This window comes from Leuciscus leuciscus (genome assembly GCF_965113295.1).
Source record: "Leuciscus leuciscus genome assembly, chromosome: 13".
Lineage (NCBI taxonomy): Eukaryota > Metazoa > Chordata > Actinopteri > Cypriniformes > Leuciscidae > Leuciscus > Leuciscus leuciscus.
This window is the reverse complement of record NC_138737.1, coordinates 35,706,723-35,716,505: the sequence shown is the minus strand read 5'-3', so window position 1 is coordinate 35,716,505 and position 9,783 is coordinate 35,706,723. Positions and strand designations below refer to the sequence as shown.

Below are 9,783 nucleotides of genomic sequence, written 5' to 3'. Positions count from 1 at the left end.
TTTATTTATCAATTTAACACATCCTTGCTGAATAAAAGTATTGATTTATTAAAAAAATAAATAAAATAAATAAATAAATACTGACCTCAAATTACTGACCAGTAGTGTATATTGTTGTTACAAAAGATTTCTATTTTTAAAAAATTTTGCTTTTTTTTTTTTTTTTTTTACTTTTTATTCATCAAAGTATCCTAAAAAAAGTATCACAGGTTATGAAAAAATATTAAGCAGCAGAACTGTTTCCAACTTTGATAATGAATCATCATATTAGAATTATTTCTAAAGGATCATGTGATAGACTGGAGTAATGATCCTGAAAATTCAGCTTTGCATCACAGAAATAAATGATCATTTAAACTAATTATTTTAAATTGTAAAAATATATCACAATATTACTTTTTTTTCTGTATTTTTGATCAAATAAATGCAGGCTTGATGAGCAGAGGAAACTTCTTTCAAAAACATTAAAAAATACTAATACTTATACTTGCCCTGTAATACATGTATTCTTTGTTTTAGATGTTATTAACTTAAATTCTTATGAATAATAAAAATGTTGTAATGTCTATTTGTTATTTATGGCCTGTATGCCTCATTATTGATATTATAGACCGACTGCGCTGATCAAAAGCATGATGGGAAACGACTTGCTGACGACACAGCTTAATGTTCATTGGTTTAAACAACCGTGATGTATTGTTCTCTTTTAAAATGTTTGATTTTAAAACTCTGATATCATGTTTTATACGCATGCGTTATGTGTGAATATTCCCAAACTATCTAACAGTGCGATCTCTATGGGTTATGCAATGTAATTTTTATAAAAAAGAAAAGAAAAGAAAAAGAAAAAAACAATACATGTCTGTATTAAAGAAAAAAAGATTAATAAACATGTATTTGGAATGGAATTAAATAAGTAGGCTACTTTGGGTGTCTTGTTCATTATATTTATTTTCATATAAAAGCAACAGAACTTAAATTCCATCCAGTTTATTAGCAACACTGTGCACGAGCGTGAATCCGGTGAATCCGATTTCACAATACTACTACTACTACTACTAATAATAATATATCACAATACTGTTGTTGGTTGTATAAACAAATATTGCATCACAATTGATTGTCAAAACATTTGGTAACTAAATAGAATTTTATGAAGTTTAGTGACAACATGTTACAATGTTTACATTGTACAATGACTGGTAGGATACAGTTTTTATTATTGCTTGACAAAAATTTCAAGATTTCAATTCCATTCTTGTGATTTGATTCCGATTTTGATTCAATATTGACTACTTTGGATACATGTTTATTTTAAATTTTATTTAAAAAAATAATCTCACCTAATGCTGTAAACATAGAGGGCCCAATCTGCTGGTATTATTAAAGGTTAAAAATAACAAATGAAATTAAATATAATTCAGTTTTTGTTATAATAACAATTATTTATTGACATAAGTAAAAATATAATAAATATGTAATATAGTGCTCAGCAAAATCTCCTCTCTAGCTATTTTTTTCTATTCAATTAACATGCTATGGTCATTAAATGGCTTTCCTGAGGTAAATGTAACGTTATGTGACATAATTATTCTCCTGCTATTATATATTGACCTCTTTCCGTGGTTGAAAAACACTAATTGGTCGATATTATGTATACTTTCGGTAAGTTGTACTGCATCTTTAAATAAAAAAGTAACAGCTGATCGGTTCACGTGCACTTGAACTGAGGCGCTCAGCGATCTGTCACGTCACATTTACAAACGCCAAACGTATTTTTTGTCTGAATTTCGTAATAAAATTGACGGAATCTAAGAGCTGATAATTAGTTTAATATTAAAAGTACCTCTTTGCTCCGCAATTTTTCTGTGCGTGAGAAAATGGATGTGTGGCGTGAGAGCGTGTGAAAAGTGAGTCTCACGCTCAATGCGTGAGAGTTGGCAGCCCTGCCCCAAACTTTTGAACGTATAAGTGTACAGCAGGGGTCTCCAACCTTTTGTGAGTGAGGGCTCCCTGAAGGGATAAAATAGTCTAGAGGGCTACTTGTTTGATATAGGCTACTCATACTCACTTGCTGCGTTCGAAACCGCATACTCAATGAGTAGGTACTTCATTTCAATAAGTACTTACTTAACGAGCGCTAAAAGAGTAGGTAGGCTACTTTATAGCCAGATCTCGTTGAGTATGAATGCGAACCGGACATCTGCTATGTTGACGTTGTCATGTGACCTACGACGCGTTATCACACGCGCAACAACTTAAAAGATTTGAACGACACGTTTAATTCATCAATCTGTAAATATCTTGATATTGATTAAACTTGCTCATTTTGTGGTCTTTTTGAAGAAACTGCTGCCCATTTATTTTGTGAACACATTTATGGTTGATTTAAGTTCTTATATTTAACCCTACTAATGTGACCCACCGTTATATCCTTAACGATATTATTTATTTTTATTACGAAATCCCAAAATTGTCATCTCTTGAATATGTTTTTTATTTTTTATTTTATATCCAAACATTTTCATCCACAAGCAAAAGTGGCTTATTGCTTTGTTTTCCTCTTTTTCTTGTTGAATTTAACTCTCGTTTCATCCCTCAGGCCTGGGCCTATAACTAACAAAAAAATGAATTTTTTAAATGTATTATAATGAATTATTTAAGAAAATATATATTAAGATATTCAATCTTGTTGATTCTTTTTTCCTGTGTAAAAAATCTCATATTATGTATGCAAACCCATGATTGATATATATATATATATATACCTCATAACATCAGTAACTCAACAGCCCTACCTAGAACGGTTTTCCTCACTGTAAACCCGGATAAGTAGAATCTACTTAAAAAAACCAAGGTAACTCGTTGCCTTAAATTTTTTAAGTAATGAAGCATTAGTTGAATAAGACAAGTGGACTACGTTCAATGTACTTAAGCCCATAATGGAATGGAATAGAACATTTAAGTTGAATGTACTTATAACCGAGTTACAGTAACTGAAGATACTTAGTTTAAACAATCATTCCCCACCCATTTATTTAACTCAGCTTGTTAAGTAAGCATTACTCCATTACCAATTCAACTAAATTATATATTCTAACGGGCCCAACTTAACTTTTAGTTCCTGAAACTCAAAATATCTTTCAATCAATAGAGCCATGTAAAATACACACATACAACTGCAACATTACACTGATCCAATTATATTTTATTGAACATGTCTTTTTTTTAGCAACAAAAGAAATAATGCCATGGCCTAATAGGCTTCTAGTGTGTAGTTTCCTCACATACTGTATTTTTACAGCACTAGTACAGTAAAAAGCATTTACAGTACTCCACTGTAATTACCAAATACAGTATAACCCACATACTTTTACAATATTAAACTTGTCTACAGCAATAAATTGTATTTTACAGGGAATGCTGCTTTTATAATTACATAATTAAAATATTATACGTTAAGGTTTCATAAGAGTAGCCACACTAGGAAAAAGAAAACAACATTTGGTTAAAAGCAAAGATCAGAAAATTGCCTTCTGTGAACATGTTGGCTGAATTTTTTAAAACATAAAATGCAATTTTAACACTTTAACAACAAACAGGTAACACTAAGCGCTTAATTAAAGGGATAGTTCACCCAAAAATTTTAAATTAGCACATGATTTACTCACCCTCAAGTCATCCTAGGTCTATATGACATTCTTCTTTCAGACGAATACAATCGGAGTTATTTAAAAAAATGTCCTGGCTCTTCCAAGCTTTATAATGGCAGTGAAGTGCTGTTTCTGTTTTGAAGTCCATAAAAGTGCAAACGAAATCCCATTCAAAGTCTGCAAGTTTTCGCAGAAGTGAGGAAACCTGTAGGCTTACAGTGGTGTTCTTTTTTTTGCATAACTTGGCCAGTTTTCTTTGAAGTTACTTGTCCTTTCTTTGTTTTTGATCCACGTTCAGGATTGATGTCAAGAAAGTGTCTAAAAGGCAGAAAAGAAAGAGAAAAAAAACAATGAAATATTATGGACTGAGTTTATATATTTTGACAGAGAGAGACAGCACAAAAGATGTGTAAATAAAAAACGGATATCGGTTTTAACGACTAATTTGTTTGGATAAAACTAAACAACATGAAAAAAAAATGCAATGTTGGATGTTGTGATCAATAACTGATATTTCTTCTGCCCTGGTTAAAATACATCAACTCAATGTGTCTGTTGACAAGCGCACTGTCAACTAACTAAACTTTTGGAAGTGGGGTTGCCAGATTTAAAGTTTTATTCTACAACTTTTGTCTACTCATCACCCAGCTCATTAACAATATCATCCCCTCATCAGGTCCATCAGAGTATCAGTGGAAAGGCAGTCATAGACTCTCAGTTTATGTAGAGCACACATTGCCAGAATCCAGCCCAAACCTTTGTGACAGAAATAATTTAACTTAATTGCAAGCCTTGCAATGTGAATTGCATACATGACTACATGATAATGTTAAACATGACATTTACCAGACTAAAATGCATGTTTGCACCCAAAAATGAAAATTCTGTCATTAATACTCACCCTCAAGACTTTCGTTCATCTTCGGGACACAAATTAAGATATTTTTAATGAAATCTGAGAGGTTTCTGTCCCTCCATTGACATCAATGTCATTGCAACTGTCAAAAGCCCAGAAAGGTAGTAAAAACATCAGTAAATAGTACATATAACTACGTTGGTTCAACCTTAATATTATGAAGTGACGAGATTACTTTTTGTGCGCAAAATAACCCCAAAATAACAACATTGTTGAATAATCTCTTCTTTTCCATGTCATTCTCCTACACTGTTGACGTAGTGTAAACAGTGCAGCGCTTATGGATTCTACATCAGAGCGTAGGCTCACTATTGGCTAGCTCCTGGGTCATCACACACGACCAGAGTCGGCCAATAATAAGCCTACGTTCTGACGTAGAACCCAGAAGCACTGCACTGGCTTTTTTTCAAGGCTTGCACCTTGAAATCTATAACAGGGTTTGCGTTCTCGAGCCACCAGGCACTGTTTTGTGCAGATGAGTGGGCCGGAGAGCGTTAAAGGATAACTCTTGCCAAAATGCAACCTCTTTTTGTTAATCTACCCGAGGCAAATTTCGTTTAAAAGCATAATTAGGATGGAAACGTCACTTTTAAGTTTGACCGTATTTTCGTTTTCGGTCAAATTGCCTTTTGAATGGGAGTGCTTGGGGCATGACTATGATAGCATCAAAAATCACTATTTTTAAAACACTAAGAAGGCTCGACACAACATGAAACTTTGCTCTCAGTATCACCAGGGGCTCTACACATGAACTCCAGCATTGAGAACATTGTTTGTGTACACGTCGCTCCACACACACAGGAACCCAGACCGACCCCTTCCACAGCCAATACCCCTCTGTCCTCCTTTTCTCCGCTAACCGAGGAAGAAGTATCTACACTTCTCCTCTCCAGTCACCCTACCACCTGCACGCTTGACCCCATCCCCTCACACCTTCTACAAGCCATCTCTCCCACACTTCTACCATCACTCACACACATCATCAACTCATCCCTCCACACTGGCACCTTCCCTACAGCATTCAAGCAGGCTCGGGTTACTCCACTGCTCAAAAAACCAACGCTAAACACATCATTGGTAGAGAATTACAGACCTATCTCTCTCCTACCATTCATTGCGAAGACACTTGAAAGAGCTGTCTTCAACCAACTAAATTCCTTCTTGTCTCTAAACAACCAGCTGGATGTCAACCAATCTGGCTTCAAGAAAGGACATTCAACTGAGACTGCATTACTGTCAGTCACAGAAGCCCTACGGATCGCAAAAGCTGCTTCCAAATCTTCAGTCCTCATTCTCCTGGATCTGTCTGCTGCCTTCGACACGGTGAATCATCAGATCCTTCTGTCCACCCTCTCATCACTGGGCATCACAGGAACTTCACTCCACTGGTTTGAGTCCTATCTCACAGGTAGGTCCTTCAAGGTCGCATGGAGAGGCGAGGTATCCAGAGCACATCAGCTGACCACAGGGGTTCCCCAGGGTTCAGTTCTTGGTCCCCTCCTCTTCTCCATCTACACCACATCACTGGGACACATCATACAGGCACACGGTTTTTCCTACCACTGCTATGCTGATGACACACAGCTCTTCCTCTCCTTTCAACCAGATGATCCCACAGTAGCTGCACGGGTCTCAAGCTGTCTGGCGGACATCTCCACATGGATGAAGGAACATCACCTGCAGCTCAACCTGGCAAAGACTGAGCTTCTCGTCCTCCCTGCCAATCCATCTCTACAGCACGACTTCACCATCCAGCTAGAGTCATCATTAATCACCCCATCAAGATCGGTCAGAAATCTTGGAGTAACGTTTGATGACCAGCTGACCTTCACAGATCACATTTCAAAGACAGCTCGATCATGCAGGTTTGCACTGCACAACATCAGGAAGATCAGGCCTTTCCTAACTGAGCATGCAACACAACTTATCGTCCAGGCCCTGGTCATCTCTAGGCTTGACTACTGCAATGCCCTTCTGGCTGGACTCCCAGCATGTGCGACCAAACCCCTACAGATGATCCAGAATGCTGCAGCTCGTCTTGTCTTCAACGAGCCCAAGAGGGCCCACGTCACTCCTCTGTTCATCTCTCTGCACTGGCTACCTCTAGCTGCTCGCATCAAGTTCAAGGCACTGACGCTTGCTTACAGAACTATCATAGGCTCAGCTCCCTCCTACTTTCACTCACTCCTACGAGTCTACATCCCTACCAGACACCTAAGATCGGTCAACGAGCGACGTCTCGTGGTTCCATCACAGAAAGCCACAAAATCACTTTCCAGAACATTCTCATTTACAGTTCCATGCTGGTGGAACGCTCTCCCCACCCTCATCCGGAATGCAGAATCCCTGACAACATTCAAAAAACAGCTGAAAACCAATCTCTTCCGTGAGCACTTAACCTTATAGAAAAAAAAAAAAAAAAAAAGAAAAAAAATTTCCTTTCCCTTTGAAACATCACTTATCAGGCTTATGCTACTCTGAATAATACCTGAACTTCGTATTTTGAGCACTTCCTGCGTTGTTGTTGCTTTTGCCTCTTTATGATGACTCGCTGAATTTAGTCCTAATTTGTAAGTCGCTTTGGATAAGGGCGTCTGCTAAATGACTAAATGTAAATGTAAATGTAAATGTAAATGTACACAGAGTTTACTAAAAAGAAAGATTTTGAACAACTCACTGAAGCTGTGTCTGCCGGCATTTTGACGGTCAAAAATAGTCGATCTAATAAATTTATTCTAGAGCTGCTGTAAACCCTAAACAATCTATGTTACTGTACTTTCCTATTATCACTGTAAAGCTGCTTTGAAACAATCTATATTGTTAAAAGCGCTATATAAATGAAGGTGACTTGACACTGTTTACACTACGTCAACAGCGTAGGAGAATGAAATGAAAGAGTAGAGATTGTTGAATAATGTTGTTATTTTGTTTTTGTGCACAAAAGGAATTCTCATCGCTTCATAATATTAAGATTGCACCACTGTAGTTACATGGATTATATAAACGATGTTTTGACTACCTTGAAAGTTGCAAAGACGTTGCTGTCTATGGGTGGTTCAGAAACCTCTCAGATTTCATCAAAAATATCTTATCTTTGTGTTCTGAAGATTAACAAAGGTCTTACAGGTTTGGAACGACATGAGGTTGAGTAATTAATGACAGAATTTTCACTAATCATTTAACTGAAAACAACTTGCACTGACATATCTTAAAATATGTGACTGCCACTGTTTTGTCTCGAGATGCACACCAGTAATGCTTTTTTTTTTTTTTTTGACATTTTTATAAAAGCTGCTTAAATACCCTAATTTTATTAAGGCCTAGACCCGGCTTAAGCTAAGCCCAGTATGGAAACCATGGCCATATTGTTTATACCAGTAGTCAGCTTAATAAATACTGTCAAGACAAGTCACAATTCAGTCTAATATTTATATGAATGGCAAATATGCTAATGACTAACCTCTGAACAAACTCAAGGTGCTGCCTCTTCCTGGTACTGCAAGCTGAACTCATAGGAGGAGGCAAACAGCGCTGCCAGGCCAGTGATGAAGATGCTGTGATCCTTTCACACACACCTTGACCTTCCAAACGTAATGTCCAGCACTGGTCGCTTAGAGATTGACCTGTAATAAAAAAAAAAAATAAAAAAAAATAATGAATAAATAAATAATATTAATAATTAAAATAACTATTGTGGGTTTCACTGTGGTTCGATGTAGTTGTCTATTCATAGTTCTATGAATAAAATTTTTCACCTAAACATTAAAATTGTTTAGGGTTAGAACGTTAAAACGCACTGGCATATTATTTTGCTTGTTTTAAGCATAAACTCACTTAATTTTGACTTATTCTTTCAGAAAACAAGCGCATTTTTACTTGTCTATTAAATGCTTCTTCATGTAAGAATATTAGATATCTGGACTGGAAACAAGAAAAAAACACTAATTTAGAAAAACATATTTTGCAGTGGGGTGAGTAAATGATGGCTTTTCATTTTAGGTTAAAACTACCCAATGTTTACATACCAAGCAATATAAAGTGTGGACTCCACTGGCAAATGTAGATTGCAGGACATCAGCGTTGCAAATTCCTGAAACAATTTTTAAAAAGGACAGCACGATCAACAGAACCAAAACATAAAACATTACAGATTAATGAGATTTGTTGAATAATCTCTACTTATCTGCTTTAAGGATAACACCGTCTAACTTCTCTTTGAATGGTGGGAGTAGTTGTAGGACCATGGCATGGCAATCAGGAATACTAGCCTACATTTAAAAACAACATTAGGAACATGGATTTTCTTGTGCTAGCAAAATTCTGACAACGATTCAAAAGCACGATCACAGAACTGACAACATTTTTTTTTTTTTTACCACACAGATAGACTAACGTTATAACTGTGTAACACTACTTAAAAGCACTTACATTAGCACTGGACCGTCATCAGCTTCAAGGTGCTGGATACTGAAGGAGAGGTTTGATCAGGTTGGTCTGAAAACACTGCTGTGGTGGACCAGTATCCTGAATTTAAACCAAAGGTCACTGAAGGTGCAGCTGAACATGTTTAAGCTCCAAAACACATACCCAACCAGTTCAGAGGCCGCAACTATTCTGAGGAATCAGTTGCCTGAACTTCCTGGCCTTTTCAACCAAGTAGAAGCACTTGTACGACTTCTTGTGGTTGTTCCTGCCTCTGCTGAAGAGGAGAGGAGCTTCGGTGCTCCGAGGAGGATGAAGACCTGGCTGAGAAGCACAATGTTGCAGATTCACATTGTATCAGTCTATCACATTCACAAAGTAATACTGGATAAAGTCAGAAAGGAAAACATTTGCCAGGAGTTTATCCTGGTGAATAAGTACAGGAAGCAAGTGTTTTGTTCTTTCGTGTGAGAAGACGAGACAGGACAGTATAGAAGGGTGGATAGTTAGGATACATGGAGAGATGGGATTGAAAGGATAGATGGAGGGCAAGGAAAAATGTTCTTTATATTAAAGTTAAATGTTTGTTTTTATGTTTGTGAGATAGTGTGACAATCTTGCAGCTTGTGTCCCAAATAAGCATCTATTGTGTTATCAATTTTCCCATCCTTTTGGATTACAGAAGTAATGATTACAGATCGTTTTATATTTTCAGGTACAGCGGTTAGTTTGAAATAAGTTTATTTAACAGATTTTATTCACACACAAATTGGATTCAAATAAAACATTTGG

General features: G+C 36.4%; 1 long non-coding RNA gene across 1 annotated transcript; it reads right to left on the bottom strand.

The window, feature by feature from the left end:
- Positions 1–1,436: 1,436 nt before the first annotated feature.
- Positions 1,437–1,907, bottom strand: LOC309513258. Its single transcript, XR_014211384.1, has 2 exons — positions 1,762–1,907; positions 1,437–1,702 (listed from the first exon to the last, which is right to left on the bottom strand). It is a non-coding gene; the product is annotated as an uncharacterized lncRNA (long non-coding RNA).
- Positions 1,908–9,783: the final 7,876 nt, after the last annotated feature.